Below are 16547 nucleotides of genomic sequence, written 5' to 3'. Positions count from 1 at the left end.
TGTTCTACTCTGATCTTATTCAACAGCCTAACACATGGTACCTTATCAAACCCCTTCTGAAATATTACATCAACTGCGTCCCCTTTATCTATCCTGCCTGATATCTCCTCGAAGCATTCAAATAATTTGGTCACACATGATTTTCCCTTCATGAAGCCATGCTGACTCTAATCTTGAAAGAAGCTTCCTTGGCCATTTTATTTCAAAATTCAGTTCAGTTTCGTGGTTACTGTTGCTTGACTAGCTTTCAATTCCAGATTTTATTAATTGAATTTAAATTCTATCAGCTGTCAGACAGACAAAATTAAATTGCAAGAACCTTTAGCAATCTGCTATTGCAGAAAAGCAGAATTGAAAGACCAAAAGCAAGCAAATGAATCTGAGGAATGCCCAAAGAATAATTAGGAAGAATATCATATAATCTTAAGAACACAAGCAATAGGAAGAGGTGTGTGCGGATAGTTCAGGAAAATGGTACAGCAGACTGAAAGGTCTGAATGGCCTATTCCAGCCCATATTTTTTTGTTAGACTACTGTGACTTTCTTATCTCCTTACCAATGAAGGAATACACGTTCAGTGGAGACATATTACAGCAGACTGACTTCGTTGATTAATAGACTAAGTAATTTGCCTATGAGGCGACATTAAGCCCACGCTCATTGATGTGCACAAAAGGTGACCTTGGAACAAAAGATTCTGTATCATGTTTGCCCTATTTACATTTTGTATCCTATTTACATTTCAAATTCAGTAAAGTGTTTGACAAAGTTCCACAAGGTAGACTGGTTAGTAAGATTAGATCACATGGGATCTAGCCAATTGGATGCAAAATTGAATTAAAGTTAGGAGAAAGAAGGTGGTGGTGGAGGGATTGTTTTTGGACTGAAGGCCTGTGACGAGTGGTGTGCCACAAAGATCAGTGCTGGGCCCAATGCTTGTGGTCATTTATATAAATGATTTGTATTGGATTTGAACATAGGAGGTATGGTTAGTAAATTTGCAGATGATATCAAAATAGATGGTGTAGTGGACACTGAAGTAGATTATCTTAGATTACAACTGGATCAGATGGGCCAATGAGTGACAGGTGGAGTTTAATTTAGATAAATGTGAGGTGCTGCATTTTGTTCAGGCAAAGTAGGGCAGGACTTATACAGTAAATGGTAGGGCCCTGGGGAGTGTGGCCAAAAAAGAGGCCAAGGGCTGCAGGTGCATAGTTCCCTGAAAGTGAAGTCCCAGGTAGACAGGATAGTGAAGAAGGCATTTGGTATGAAAGATAAAAGCAAATTACTGCGGATGCTGGAATCTGAAACCAAAAGAGAAAATGCTGGAAAATCTCAGCAGGTCTGGCAGCATCTGTAAGGAGAGAAAAGAGCTGACGAAACGTCAGCTCCTTCCTCTCCTTACAGATGCTGCCAGACCTGCTGAGATTTTTAAGGCATTTGGTATGCTTGCCTTTATTAGTCACTGCATTGAATATTGTCATGTTACAGCTGTTCAGGAGTTTGGTAAGGCCACTTTTGGAATACTATGTACAATTTGGAGTGCTCTTCAATAAGAAGGACATTCTAAACATGAGACAGTGCAGAAAAGATTTACAAGGATGTTGCCAGGACTGGAGAGTCTGAACTATATCAAGAGGCTGAAAAGGCTACAGCTTTTTCCCTGGAACATCGGAGGCTGAGCAGTGATCTTACAGAGATTTATAAAATCATGAGGGGCATGGATAGGGTAAATAGCCATGTTCTATTCTCTAGGGTGGGAAAGTCCAAAACTACAGGACACTGGCTTAATGTGAGAGGGGAAGATTTAAAATAAATCTAAGGAATAACTTTTTCACGCAGAGGGTGGTGCATGTCTGAAATAAGCTGCCAGAGGTACTGGTGGAGGCTAGTACAATTACAGCATTTAAAAGGCATCTAGATGGATGTACAAATAGGAAGAGTTTAGATAGATATGGGCCAAATGCTGGCAAATGGGACCAGGTCAGATTGAGAGTCTGGTGGGCGCAGATGAGTTGGACCAAAGGGTCTATTTCCATGCTGTATGACTCTATAACACTGAGTTCAAGCCTAAAGGGGGTGCAGAGCAAAATAATCTGGACATATATATGGACAGATCATTGAAGGTAGCAGGACAGGTGGAGAGAGCAGTTAATAAAGCACACATCTGATCCTGTTGTAAACGAAACAAGAACGAGAGAGCATAGAGCAAAAGTGATTTGCAAATGGAGCAAATGTGATCTGAGAAAATATTTCTCACACAGTGAGCAGTTAGGATATGGAATGGCTAGGGGTGGTGGAGGCAGGTTCATTTCAGGTTTTCAAGAGGACATCGGCTGAATAGTTGGAAAGAAGTAATGTACATGGACATGAGGTGAAAGCAGGAATTTGGTAATGGGAAACAATGCTCGTTTGAAGAGTTGTGCAGACAGGAAGGGCTGAATGGCCTACTACTGCATAGTGGCATTTCTGTGATTCTGTGAAAGTTGATAAAGTATATAAAACTTGAATATAAGAAATTAGCAAAAATATGAAAACTGTGAAAGGTATCAGAGGGGCATGGATAGGGTTTTTCACTGTCTTTCACTGACATGTGTCTTTATTGAGGTAGCTGCCATAGATCTAACAGTATAGGACAGCATTTGACTTTTTTTTAGATCTGGTGACTTGCAATTATACTGAATAAGAACATGAAGTTTACTACGGACAAAATCACAGAGAAGTGAATTGGGACTACTTGGACACTATTGAAGTTTCTGATTGATAATGGGAGGAGCATTTGCTAAAGATGAGTTCAAAGACAAGTATGAGAAAATGAACATCCCGGTCATACATTTAACATAATTGGTAAAAAGATCAGAAGAAAAATAAGGAAACATTTTTATCCAAATGGTAGTAGAAAAAGCTGGAACTCCGCTGTATAAGATGCGATATTCCATATTTGCCTTATTGGGCACAGCTCCAACAACTCAAGAAGCTCATCGCCATTCAGAACAAAGCAGCTGTTTGATTGGCACCTTATCTACAAATCAGATTGGATTAGATTACTTACAGTGTGGAAACAGGCCCTTCGGCCCAACAAGTCCACACCGACCTGCCAAAGCGCAACCCACCCAGACCCACTCCCCTACATTTACCCCTTCACCTAACACTACGGGCAATTTAGCATGGCCAATTGACCTAACCTGCACATTTTTGGACTTGTGGGAGGAAACCAGAGCACCCGGAGGAAACCCACGCAGACACAGGGAGAATGTGCAAACTCCATACAGTCAGTCGCCTGAGGCGGGAAATGAACCCGGGTCTCTGGTGCTGTGAGGCAGCAGTGCTAACCACTGTGCCACCGTGCCGCCCTTCCACCTTCCTCCTTTCTCCTTTTACCACTGATACTCAATAGCAGCAGTGTGCACTACAAAATGCACTGCATTTATCAAAGCTCCTTAGCACTTTTTAAACACATGACCACTACCATCGAGAAGGACAAAACAGCAGATATGTGGAAATACCACCACCAGCATTTATTGTCCATCCCTACTTACTGTTTTGAACAGTTGTAGCTGACGGAGTACCAAGGCTATGGGCCAAGTGCTGGTAAAGTACAATAGCTATGTACTTGTTACTTGTTTTTGCCAAAGTGACTTTTCTGTGCTGTAGACCTTGACAAACTCTATGACAAAGTCAACATGAATTTATGAAAGGGAAATCTTGTTTGCCAAAAGTGGAACGGTGGGTTAGTGACAAAAGAGAAGAAAGTAGGATGAAAAATGGGAGATGGGAGTTGGACAGAAACAAGGAGAAAGCAGCAAGTTAAAAGACAGAAGAAAGCAAGAATAAGGAGGAAAAGGCAGTACTGATAAGAGGAAAAGGAAATGAAAGGGAAGAAGGAAAAGATGGGAGGACAGAAATTACTTGCATTAATATAGGGCACATCCTCATGACCTGCCTAGTCAATTAATTAATTATCTTTGTAGTGCAATTAATATTATATGAGCAACCATCAACCAATTTGTGAATAAATAACACAAGGAGAACTACCTGCTCTTCTACGTTAGAATCTTTTATGCTTACCTGAACAAGCAGACTGGCCCTCAAATTAAAAAATCATCCACAAGATAGCAGCTCTCACAACAGAGCACTCTCTCACTGCTGCACTGATGTGTCAGCCTACATCTAAGTACTCAAAATAGGAAATATTTAATATAAAATAATCTGGAAAAAAGACCACAAGAATTTAATATAATACATTTAGCCGGAAGGCTAACTGGAAGTTGGAAACAGAATACAAAGAAAACTCTCCTAAATATGCAAGATCGTGGTTTTTCACACACGATGAAAAGATAAGTGAACTGAAAAACAGAATACTCAACAGCATGTTATCTTTTCGTTATTAAGTTAAATCAGATAAGAAGACGGGGGGAAAAAACTTTTGCTTACTTACTGCAAGTCCTTTCTTAGGAATTGTCTTCACTCAGAGTCTGAATTTTGGATTTAAATGACAGCATTTGTAAAAGTAAGTAAAGGTTTAGGATAAAAAATTGTATTGGTCTACTGTTTTTCGCCATTATCTTATAATTTAACAGAAAGATGTCATTTAAAGCATTTAAAAAAGAACTACCACCATGGTGTCAGGTAAAACTCCTCAGCATCACATCCTCATTTCTTATATTTGAGCAATTTTATCTTGGACAGCAGTCAGCCTAACACTGTATTGCACTTTTATAAAATTAAACCAATTTTGTAAGAGTACATTGAATTGAGCATACAAGTGCTATTCCTCAATATAGTCAAAGATTTTTACATTACCTGTCAATAACCAAAAAATGTCCTTTTAGTTCTCTTCAGAATGAATCATATCAACTTTCACGCTTTCAAAAGCCCTGGAAAGTTTTAAAGGGAAATTTTATCGTTTTCATATTGCAGTAATACATAATTTCTCTTTTTATGTTATATTAGAAACATAGGCCCTTTAGCCTTGCCAGATGGATTAAAAACTAGAGGACATTAATCTAATGTTTGATAGAAGAAGCAACAACTACAAGAGGGCATGTCATTCTGCATCAAGTGGCTAGGATGTGGAATAAACTGCTTGGGAGATAGTGGTACATATTCAGTTAACCCCTTTAAAAAGGTAATTCAAAGCTTCCCTTAATTGTATAACCTTGTACAAGTACAGGGAAAATGAGGGTAAGTGGGACTAAATGAGTTAAGCATGCAGAGAGTTGGGAGGACACCAGGACCAAACATCTTCAGTGCTGGAACCATTCTATTAACTGAACCTGGTACATATTTCAATAAAATCCCAGGTAACCTTCCCAGCTACCAGATCTCTATCATCCCATACTATCCATTATATCTATTAATTTACTTAAAATCTAAAACTCTCTCAACCGCTCTCTTGAAAATATTTGATGACTGGTACTCACAACTATCTGGAGTACAGAATTTCAAATGTTGAGACAGAGGAAATTGCTCTTCGTCTCAGTCCAAAATGGCCACCTGGCAATTCTGAGACTTGTCACTTCAGACCAACGAGCGAGCGAGTGAGAGAGACAGAAATCAAGACATCTTTCTTTGTGAATAGCGTTTATTAACTATTCAGTCCTACAGCTCCTTGTGCACAGCAGTCCCATTTGTTTCCCCATTTATCTAACCAGTCAATTTATCAATGAAACCCAATTGAGAATTTTTAGTGGTTACAAACAGATTATAAGATAATGTGGTACTGCTGCTGCCTGGGGTCTGCAAGAATAGTGATGAAAGATTCCAAATAAAAAGAGCTGAAGAACTGGAAAGAACTTTGTGTCAGTACTGTGGTGCCAAATCGTGGACAGCAGCCTTCTCATACAAATGTATATGCACAGAAAACGTTACTTGCTCTAACAGGTTATTGGAGACCCCTGAAGAGGGACGCTTGGTAGTATGAAAAGTTATCTGTAAAAAAAAATTTCGTCAGGTAGTTTTATGATTAAAAATGTGTTAATAGTCCTTTTGCTTTGTTCAAAGAAAAGTAATATGGGAGTTGTTTATATTATATGGAATATGAAAAACAGAATGTTACTGAATAGTTGTATTATGTTAAGATACAGAGTTCAAAATATACTTACTTTTCTCTTTTTTTGTAAGAGCTATTTTTATCTTCATATTCGTTAGTGGTATAAGCAGTGCCAATTAACCTCAAGGGAAACTAATGTTTTCAGTCATGACCTTTAGCCTTCCCTGTACCTTTCTTTTGTGATACAGCAGGTCCCCTTAATTAAAAGGTATTTCTGATGGCCTTATCCAATATAAGACTTGTCAAATTTTCTAAGAAACCCTATTCCCTACATACTGGGTAGGTATTCAAGTGCTCCGACAAAATGGAGCTGATTATGGTTTGCTCCCCAGTCAGGAAGATCACTCATCACTGAAGAAAAAAGTAATTGACGATGACCGTAGCCCCCAACATTTGCAGTTCTTCACAAGGATTGCCCATGCAATTTTGTCCTTGTTTTTAATGTTTCGATTACATTGTTGATCTCTTCTTTGATTTTAGTGCACTCATCATCCCTCACTCCTGCATCTTTTAGTAGGCGTTTTAACCTGTGCGAAAATGGATGGACAAATTGCCAAAGACATGCAGGTTAGGCTGGATTGGCAATGCTAAATTGCCCATAGTGTCCAGGGTTGTGCAGGTTAGGGTGTATTGGGGTGGATTAGCTAAGGGAAAGAAGCCAAGAATGTGGTGCTGGAAAAGCACAGGTCAGGCAGTATCCGAGGAGTAGGAAAATCGACGTTTCGGGCAAAAGTTCTTCATCAGGAAAGCCCATTCATCCTGATGAAGGGCTTTTGCCCAAAACGTCGATCTTCCTGCTCCTCGGATGCTGCCTGACCTGCTTTGCTTTTCCAGCACCACACTCTTGGCTTTAATCTCCAGCATCTGCAGTACTCACTTTCACCTAGCTAAGGGAAATATAGAGTTACAGGGATAGGGTGGGTCTGGGTGGGATGCTCCTCAGAGGGTCAGTGTGGGCTAAATGGTCTGCTTCCACACTGTACGGATTCTATTCTCTATTCTTTACCAGTGTAGTTTTAAAATAATTAACATTTCTTTGTTTAAATGCCTATCTCCAGATGCCAAGTTACCTGCTTAATATTTGGATTAGAGAAGTTTCTCAAGTGGAGCAATCTAGAACAAGAGATCTAGTTTTAGGAAAAGGGATAGAGACTTAAATCAGAGATGATGAGAAATTACTTCTCTCACAGGATTGTAAATCTGTAGTATTCACTACTGCAGGACGCTGTGGATGCTGGGCCATTAGATAAATTTAGAGAGGAAATTAACAGATTTTTAATTAGTAATAGGTTGAAGATTTATGGAGAGCGAGCAGGAAAGTGGAAACAAAAACAGAAATTGCTGGAAAAGTTCAGCAGGTATGGCAGCATCTGCGGACAGAAATTAGAGTTAACGTTTTGGGTCCAGTGACCCTTCCTCAGAACAGGAAAGTAATGTTGCAGCCAAGATGAGAAGAGCCATGATCAAACCAAATAGCACAGCTGGCTCACTTACTCATGATCCTAGTTCTTATCTTAAAGGAATAAAATAATGTCCAGATTGTCTCAATACACTGACTTCCCAAAACTAATTGCCTTATCCACTTTATAAGCCTTTTTCATTGAGAGCCTTTCTCAACAGTTAAGGTAGTTTAGTTAGTTTGTACTGCTAAAGTGATTAACCTCAGTTTTGTTACAGGGAATCATCACTTGTCATTCTCAAATATGAAGCATGTAGAACCTACAAACTCTTTAACCCTATTTTGATCCTTATTATTAAAGAACCTAGGTAACATTTTAACCAACCCATTCAATTGTGACTACGCATTCACTGTCCAATACAACACACAGAATGAGCTTGAGACTAAAAAAATTAATTACTTGGCTGAAGCTTCTTTATAACTCATACCTCTGCTATTAATATCATCGTCTTCTCCGTCCAAACTTTGTGTCACGCATAATTCAAATTGCATAATGGCATTTTGGCCAAATCTAAAACACCTGTTGGCCATACCCTAGGCATTCCTGGAGTTCATTCTCCTGTGACTGTACCCAATTCCTGCCTGCTGATGGAATTGCCAGGGGTAATTTTTTTCAGTCCCTTTAGTTTTGATTCTTCTTTTGTATTGATGTTTCAAATCCCACCGGCGAATGTTCCATTTTTTAGCGTTACTGCTCAATATCCTATTTCAGGCATGAAGCCTGCTTGGGAATTTTGTTTAAAGACTTCTGGCATCTGTTCCAAAAGCACATTTCTTTTTCTGAAAATGCACTGGCCATAATCTTTCAGACTTCCCTCGACTTGGGGCAGGTGCCAGGAGACTGGAAATTCCAAACATTATGGCCTTGTTCAAAAAAGGTTTTAAGAATAATTCCAGCATTTACAGATCAGTTAATTAAACCACAGTGGTAGGGAAGATTCTGGAAGCAATTATTCAGGATAGAATTAGTAGTCACATGGAAAGACGTTGGTTGATTAGGAAGAAACAATGATTTCTAAAGCAGAACTTATGTTTAACTAACTTACTGGAGTGTTTTGAATAGGCAACTGAAAGGGCTGATGAGGGAAATGTTGATGGGGTGTGCATTGATTTCCAGAAGGCATTTGGTACAATGCCACACAACAGACTTGTAAGGAAAGTTATAGGTCACGGTATAAAAGGGACAATAGCTACAAAGTTGACTGAATTACAGGAAACAGACAGTAATGGTCAATAGATTGTTTTTAAAGGCTGGAGGAAGGTTTGTCGTGGAGTTCCCAAAGGATCGGTATTGAGACTGTTGCTTTTTTCTGATTTATATTAATGATCTGGATCTTGGTGTGGAGGCAACAGTCTCAAAGTTGGTAGATGACACTAAAATTTAAAGAAGTAAACTGAGCAGGAAAACCATGATCCTACTGAATGGTGGTGCAGGCTTGAGAGAGTGAACAATGTACTCCTATCAACACCATTTCCTCCCCAAGGGGATTGTGGGTCCAGCTACGGCACGTGGACAACAGCCAGCGACATTCACATCTCATGAATGAATGAAAAAATAGGAAAAACAGTTTCAGAAAAGAGATTTGCATGAGTTTTACAAAGTCAAGAGCTGGCTGGATAGAATGGACAGGGAATAGCTGTTAACACCCGTAAAAGGAACAAGAACAAGAGAGCACAGATTGAAAGATATGTGCAAAAGAAAGAATGGTGATTTAAGAAAAAGCTTCTGAACACAGCAAGTAGTGAGAGTGGAATTCATTACCTGGAATAATGGTGGAAGTAGATTCAGTTGAGGCATTTGAGATGGTATTGGGTATGTATTTGGATAGAACTGGTACCAGCCTCCTTCCGCACCTTAATAATTCTGTGATTTTGTGAAAATCTGATGATACATAAGTATAACTATAATATCGTTTAGTTCATTAATGACATAGTAATTGTATGGGAGGAGGTGCAACTACTAATCATGAAGAATACAATGCACAAGGTCTGTTCAAAACTTCTAACATTTGCATTAAAGTATGCCTTCATTTTTGCTTTTAACTTCCTAATTAGCCTTGGATCTTTCTTTCCCTCTTACAATCTTCCTTTCTGGAATATATTTTACTTTGGAGGAATTGAATATCTCCTTAAATATTTGCTTCTGTTCATGAACTATCCTACATGTTAGTCTTTCTGCGCAGTCCACAAGGACCAAAACTGTCCTAACGCCTACGTAATTACCTTTCTTTAACATCACACTCATGTAGAACTCGAGACTTTGTAACTGTTCTTGAATTTAGGGAATTGTGCAAGATCAAATAAATGGAGCCATTTTCTCTTTTAAAACCTCTTTTATGCAGATTGTCAGATCTAGAGGATTTATCACCACTCGGTCTCATAAATTTCCCTAATACTATTCCTTTACTTATATTGATTTCTTTAAGCTTCTCAGGACAGTGAAGGAATGACAATACTGTTCAAAGTCAGAATGATGTGTGGTTTGGAGGAGAGCTTGCAGGTGCTGATGTTCTTAAGCATCTGCAGAAATTCATCACGGTTCCTTTGACAGCACCTTCCAAAACCAAAAGCTCTACCATCTAGTAGTACAAGCTGAGATAAGGAGTTCATTGAATGTGTTTGGCATAGTTTCTTCGAACAGCATGCCTGGGTCAACCAGAGAGCAGACAGTACCAGACTTGGTATTGTGCAACAAGATAGGATTAATTAATGATCTCATAGTGAATCATAGAATCCCAACAACATAGAAAGAGACCATCAAGTCTGCACCAACCTACCCGAAAAGGATTCCACCCTATCCCCGTAATTACCATGGTTAATCCATCTAGCCTGAATATCCCTGGATAATACGGGGTATTTTTAGCATGGCTAATCCACCTTTGGATCGTGGAAGGAAACCTCAGTACCCAGAGGATACCAATGCAGACATGGGCAGAACATGCAAACTCCACACAGACGTGAATCAAACCCAGGTTCCTGGCACTATGAGGTAGCAGTGCTAACCATTATGCCGCCCTAATCGGTACCTCTAGGTAACATAAACATAATATGATTGATTCTTACATTCATGAGCAATGGGTCTAAGACTATTTCTGAAATTTAAATAAGGGAAATGATGAGGAATTGGAAGTAGAGACTAAAGTGAATTGGCATTGGAAAGCAGGAGATATTTCAGAAAACACAGAATAAATGTATTCCAAAGACTAATTAAAAACTCAGTAACTAGAAATGTTAAAGATAAAATCAAACTAAACAAAAAAGCATATGGTGATGCTGGTGTTGGACTGGAGTGTTCAAGGTTAAAAAATCACACAACACCAGGTTATAGTCGCACAGGTTTATTTGGAAGCACTAGTTTGAATTGGATTGAATTGAATTTATTGACATGTGTACAGAGGCACAGTGAAAAGCTTTGTCTTGCAAACAATACAGACAGATGACAGAGTAAGTAGCATAGATAAGTAAATAATAGGTAAAAAGCGGCAAAAGCAAAAACACAGGTACAGGCGAATGTTAAGAGTTTGTGAGGCCATTCAGTATTCTCACAACAGTAGGGTAGAAACTGTTTCAAAACTGGCTGGTGCATGTGTTCAGGTTTCTGTACCTTCTCCCCGATGGTAGAGGTTGTAGAAAAACATTGCCAGGGTGGGATGGATCTTTGAGAATGCTGGTGGCCTTTCCTTGACAGCGGGCCTGGGAGATGGATTCTATAGATGGGAGGTTGGCCTTTGTGGTTGTCCGGGCCGAGTTCACCACTCTCTGTAACCGTCTCTGATCTTGAATGGTACAGTTGCCATACCAGGTAGTGATACATCCAGACAGAATGCTCTTGATGGCACGCCTATAAAACTTGGCGAGGGTATTCGCCCTCATGCCAAATTTCCTCAGCTGCCTGAGGAAGAAGAGATGTTGCTGGGCCTTTGTAACCAATGCGTCCATATGAAGAGTCCAAGAAAGCTTGTTGTGAATGACCACTCCCAGAAATTAACACTCTCCAATCGTAGCACCTCTCTGCTGTTAATGTGTAGGGAGACATGAGTAACTTAATGAGTCCCTTAGTTTTGCTGGCATTGAGAGTTAGGTTGTTCTCAGTGCACCATTTTTCCAGGTCTTCCATCTCCCGTATGTAGTTTGTTTCGTCGCCACCTGAGATTCGACCAACTATGATGGTATCATCAGCAAACTTGTAAATGGCATTAGTCTAGTATTTGGTGACACAGTCATGGGTATATGGTTAGTAATCAGTCTCGAGGGGAAAATGGTGTTGAAGGCTGAACTGTAGTCAATGAGTAGGATTCTTATGTAACTGTTCTTGGTGCCAAGATGTTCTAGGGAGGAGTGAAGGGCAAGGGCTTTCGGAGTGCTGCTCCTTCATCAGGTGGTTGTGGAGTATAAGATCGTAAGACACAAAATTTGGAGCAAAAGTCTACAGTCAGTTACATCACACTGTTAAACTTTTGCTATAAATTCTGTGTCTTACGACCTTACACTCCACAACCACCTGACGAAGGAGCAGCACTCCGAAAGCTAGTGCTTCCAAATAATCCTGTTGGACTATAACCTGGTGCTGTGTGATTTTTAATAAAAAGCATATAATTGTGCAAAGTCATATGGCAGATCAGAAGATTGGGCAGAATATTAACAAAGCAAATAATGACCAAAAAAAGTGTATTTTTTATAAAAGAAGCAGCTACTTGGATATTGGGAAGGAAAACTAGCAAAATGGAGATAGCTTTTCATAGTAAGTTATATATTAAGTAAAGCTAACAATTAGCTTTGGGAGTTACTGGATGGCAAATCAACAAATGCAGGTGAACATCCCACTATGTGTCCCAGACAGACACCATCTGCCTGAAGTATCACCAGCCACAGAAGCTCTGGGTTTCAGGACCTGAGCAGTGGTTGGAGTCACTTTTGTGCATCTGTGAGGCAGAAGTCTATATTGATGGCATGGAAAGGCATGTGATCACACCACAGATTAGAAATATACAAACAGAGAGGGAATGGGTATTTACCAGGCAAGCAGTCCCGTGAGTCTATGATGCTTGCTAATCGGTATTCCATTTTGGAACTTGTAGATGTGGTGGTTCTTTACGTAAGTGGGTACAGCAACATGCCATCACAGACATTCAGCTGTGCAGGAGAGCAAAGAGAGAGAAGAATTGAAGGGCAATAGTGATACAGGATCCCATTGTCAGGGGATAAGACAAATATTTCTGTGGCACGAAGCATGACTCCAAGATGGTACATTGTTATGGAGCAGCTACAGGACAACCTTCTAAGGTTGGGGATCAACAGCAGCCCACATTCGTACCAACAAGATATGCAACAAGAGGGATTGAGGTCCTGAAAGCAAAAACTTCAGGGAGTTGTGGAAGGAAATTAAAAATCAGGACCACAAGCAGTAATATCAAGACTATTCCCAATGTCACATACTAGTGAGCATAAGAAATGAAGGAACAATTGACTGAATACATGGCTGGAGAATGGTGTAAGAGGGAGGACTTTTTTGAGGAACTGGAATGGCTCCGGGGCAGATGGGACACATACAAGCTCTACAGCTGGGACTGGCACTGATATCCTCACAGGGAGATTTTAATTAAAATTGATTTGATTTATTATTGTCACATATACCTAAGTACAGTGAAGTTTTGTTTTGCGTGCAATACAGGCAGATCATAAAGAAGAAAGATCATAAGGTGTTTGAACAGAATGGGGAATACAAAGTTACGGCTGCAAAGCAGAGTCATGAAAGCAAGATCGACATTAGGTTTTATAATTTGAGAGGTTCATTCAGAAGTCTAATAACAGTGGGAAAGAAGCTGTTCTTGAATCTGTTGGTACGTGTGTTTAAGTTTTTGTATCTTCTACCTGACAGAAGAGGGTGGCAGAGATGATAACCTGGGTCGGGAGGGGAATCTTTGATATATTGGCTGAACTTCCGAGGCATCAAAACTTATAGACGGAGTCAATGAGTGGAAGGTTGGCTTGCACTTGGGCTGTGTTCACAACTTTCTGTAGTTTCTTACAGTCCTGGGTGGACCAGTTGCCGTACCAAGTCATGTTTCAATTACTAATCTCACGAATTAGGGGAAGATTAAACTAACTTGTCAGGGTGGTGGGGTTGAGCTCATCAGGAAATAGAATCAATGCAAGGGACATTGGAAGACTGGAGAATCCAAGCCCAAAATGTCAAAGGGCTCTCTACTTGAATGTACACAGCACACATCATAAGGGAGATGAATGAAAGCCACTAATAGAGGTAAATGGTTACAATGTAATAATACAGAAACGTAGCTGCATGGTAACCAGGACTGGGAACTGAATATTCAAGGATCTTCAGTGTTTGGAAAGAACAAACAAGAACGACAATGAGGAGGAGTTGTGCTGAGAATAAGATTTGGGAACAGTATATTGTTAAAGTTCAGGTCAGAAGAGCAATATGTGAAATCTGCATGAATGGAACCAACAGACAGAAAGGGGCAGCAGACATTGTTTGGAATTATTTATAAGCCACCAAATAGTAGTGGGAATGTAGGACAGGGCGTAAACTAGATGAGAGGAGCATGTAGCATGTGCAAACAGTTTTCATAGGTGATTTTAATGAACATATTGACTGGGTAAAACAATTGAGCACTTACACCTAGGACGATGAGTTTCTAGAGTGCACTTAGGATTGTTTTCTAGACCAGCACGTTGAACATCCCATTAGAGGGCAGGCTACTTTAGGTTTGGTGTTATGTAATGAAAAGAAAGGCTTATTAATAACTCGTAAAAGAACATTTAGAGGTGAGTGACCAGAATATGATTGAATTGGCTGAGCTGTATTCAGCAATACAGTAAAAGGCATGCCTGTACATAGACTCATCATTAAAGATTTATGACATGAATTACAGTAACTATACATTCCTGAGCTGGAAGGTTCATTTCCAGACGTTTCGTCACCCTACTAGGTAACATCTTCAGTCTGCCTCCAGGCTTTACCTAGTAGGGTGACGAAACACCTGGAAATGAACCTTCCAGCTTTGCGAGCAAACCTACATCCAGAACCTCAACCTGAGCTACATATCTTCTCAAAATTCACTATACATTCCTTCAAAGTACAAATACTCAAAAAAGATCAGTCCATTCTAGCTGACAAAACAAAGTTAAGAACTCTACTAAAGATTAAAAGAAAAGAAATATAAAGTAGCCAGGAACTGAAATAAATCTGAGGGACATCAGTGAACCAGATCGGTTTTTCCAACAATTCACAGTTAGTCTCTTAATTCCAGATTTTTATTCAATTCAATTCATGCATTAGGAATCATTTTAAAAAATTACATAAATTCTGAAATTATTTCTGCAGATTGAAGGCTTGCAAATATCACCCACAATTTGAGAAAGAAGCAAAGAAAAAAACAGAACTCTAGACCCACCATTCCTATATCAGTAGAAAAAAATACTAAAATCTATCATAAAGGGCATGAATAATTGACAGTTGGATAAAAGTGACATGATTTGATATAATCAGCAAGGACTTGTAAATGGAAAATCGTGTTTGACAAACTTGGGAATTTTTGAGGATGTCATGAACAAGATTGATAAAGTGGGGTGGTGATTCCCCACAAGAGACGGGTTAGCAAAATTAAATCACAAAGTACGTGAAATGGCAAAGCAATCAGCATCAGTGAGAGGAGTGGGTAAGGTAAGGAACTAATGACAGTCAGTCAGTATCACAGAGTATAAAGTTTGGGGTAGCTGCTGCTGCTAAGGTACAGTGGGCAAAGACTGTTGTCTGAGGTCTTTCTGCTGAAATTTAAAGGGGTCTGTTTCAGTTATTGGCCCTCCTGGTGCCTCAAATATATGTAAATATAATTATGTACAAGAAAGAAATGCCTTTGGTTTGTTTGTTGGAGAATGCTTGTTCTGAAGAAGGGTCATTGAACCCAAAATATTAACTCTGATTTCTCTCCAAAGATGCTGCCAGACCTGGTGAGCCTTTCCAGCAATTTCTGTTTTTGTTTCTGATTTCCAGCATTTGCAGTTCTTTCAGTTTTTATCCAATGTTTGTTTCTTTCTTCACACGCAACTATACAGAACCAAACTATGTTAGTGGCTAAGTATATTTTTAAAATAAAAAAGGCCTTTCTGACTAAGTTAAATGGAGGTCTGTGTAAGTAAGAAATGCCTTTGATCTGTTTCATTGAATAGAGTCAAACTCCAACGTACAAAACTCTGGATGAAGTGGGGAAGAACATACCCAATATCACCATCATCGAGATGGCCACATTTGTGTGCTGCTGCATCATGTTGTGTGTGGACCCTTGGTAAGCAAACATCAAGTGTCTCTACGTAGTGAGGTTTTATCTGTCCCGGTGTTGCGAAGGATGGGCCTGGCCTCGCTGCTGCAACTAGTTGGACTGTTCTATATCACCTGTCCTTCGTGCAGAAATTTGCAAAGAAAAGCACCATTGACCACAGGTCCATCAGGAAATGATCAACACATAGCCTCCTCGAGACTCGAAGGGAAAAGGAGAGGGTGGATCCTATCAGGTGGTTTCCTGAGCAGACTGTCAGTCACTTGGCAAAATGCCTTATCACTAGAACTTTCCAACAAGCCAAGACATCGCTTGGTTTGTGGTGGGAAGGGCATTACCTGTGAGATCCTTAACGTCCACCCTCTCTGCACTAATGCATGCTGCTCTCAAACCATCTGTAGGAGGTGGAGGGGCTAGAGACTGTCACATGACACCAAAATTGGAGGTGTAGTGGACAGCGAAGAGGGTTACCTCAGATTACAATGGGATCTTGATCAGATGGACCAATGGGCTGAGAAGTGGCAGATGGAGTTTAATTCAGATAAATGTGAGGTGCTGCATTTTGGGAAAGCAAATCTTAGCAGGACTTATACACTTAATGGTCCTAGGGTGTGTTGCTGAACAAAGAGACCTTGGAGTGCAGGTTTATCGCTCCTTGAAAGTGGAGTTGCAGGTAGATAGGATAGTGAAGAAGGCGTTTGGTATGCTTTCCTTTATTGGTCAGAGTATTGAG

The 16547-nt window shown here is 39.8% G+C and overlaps 1 protein-coding gene across 7 annotated transcripts in view; it reads right to left on the bottom strand.

The window, feature by feature from the left end:
- LOC140476849 (uncharacterized) overlaps positions 1-16547 on the bottom strand; it is a 71158-nt gene that overhangs the window by 42162 nt on the left and 12449 nt on the right. For 3 of the 7 annotated variants that reach the window (XM_072569686.1, XM_072569687.1, XM_072569688.1), the window contains exon 2: positions 4807-4880. The exons of 2 other annotated variants lie outside the window; for them this stretch is intronic. The gene's annotated coding sequence lies outside the window, so the exon portion shown is untranslated. Of the gene's footprint in view, positions 1-4441; positions 4479-4806; positions 4881-9276; positions 9397-16547 lie in introns of all 7 variants that reach the window. 2 more of the 7 variants (XM_072569690.1, XM_072569685.1) reach the window with 2 other exon arrangements.

The sequence above is a fragment of the Chiloscyllium punctatum genome, chromosome 5, assembly GCF_047496795.1.
Source record: "Chiloscyllium punctatum isolate Juve2018m chromosome 5, sChiPun1.3, whole genome shotgun sequence".
Lineage (NCBI taxonomy): Eukaryota > Metazoa > Chordata > Chondrichthyes > Orectolobiformes > Hemiscylliidae > Chiloscyllium > Chiloscyllium punctatum.
This window is presented reverse-complemented; position numbering and strand designations above follow the sequence as displayed.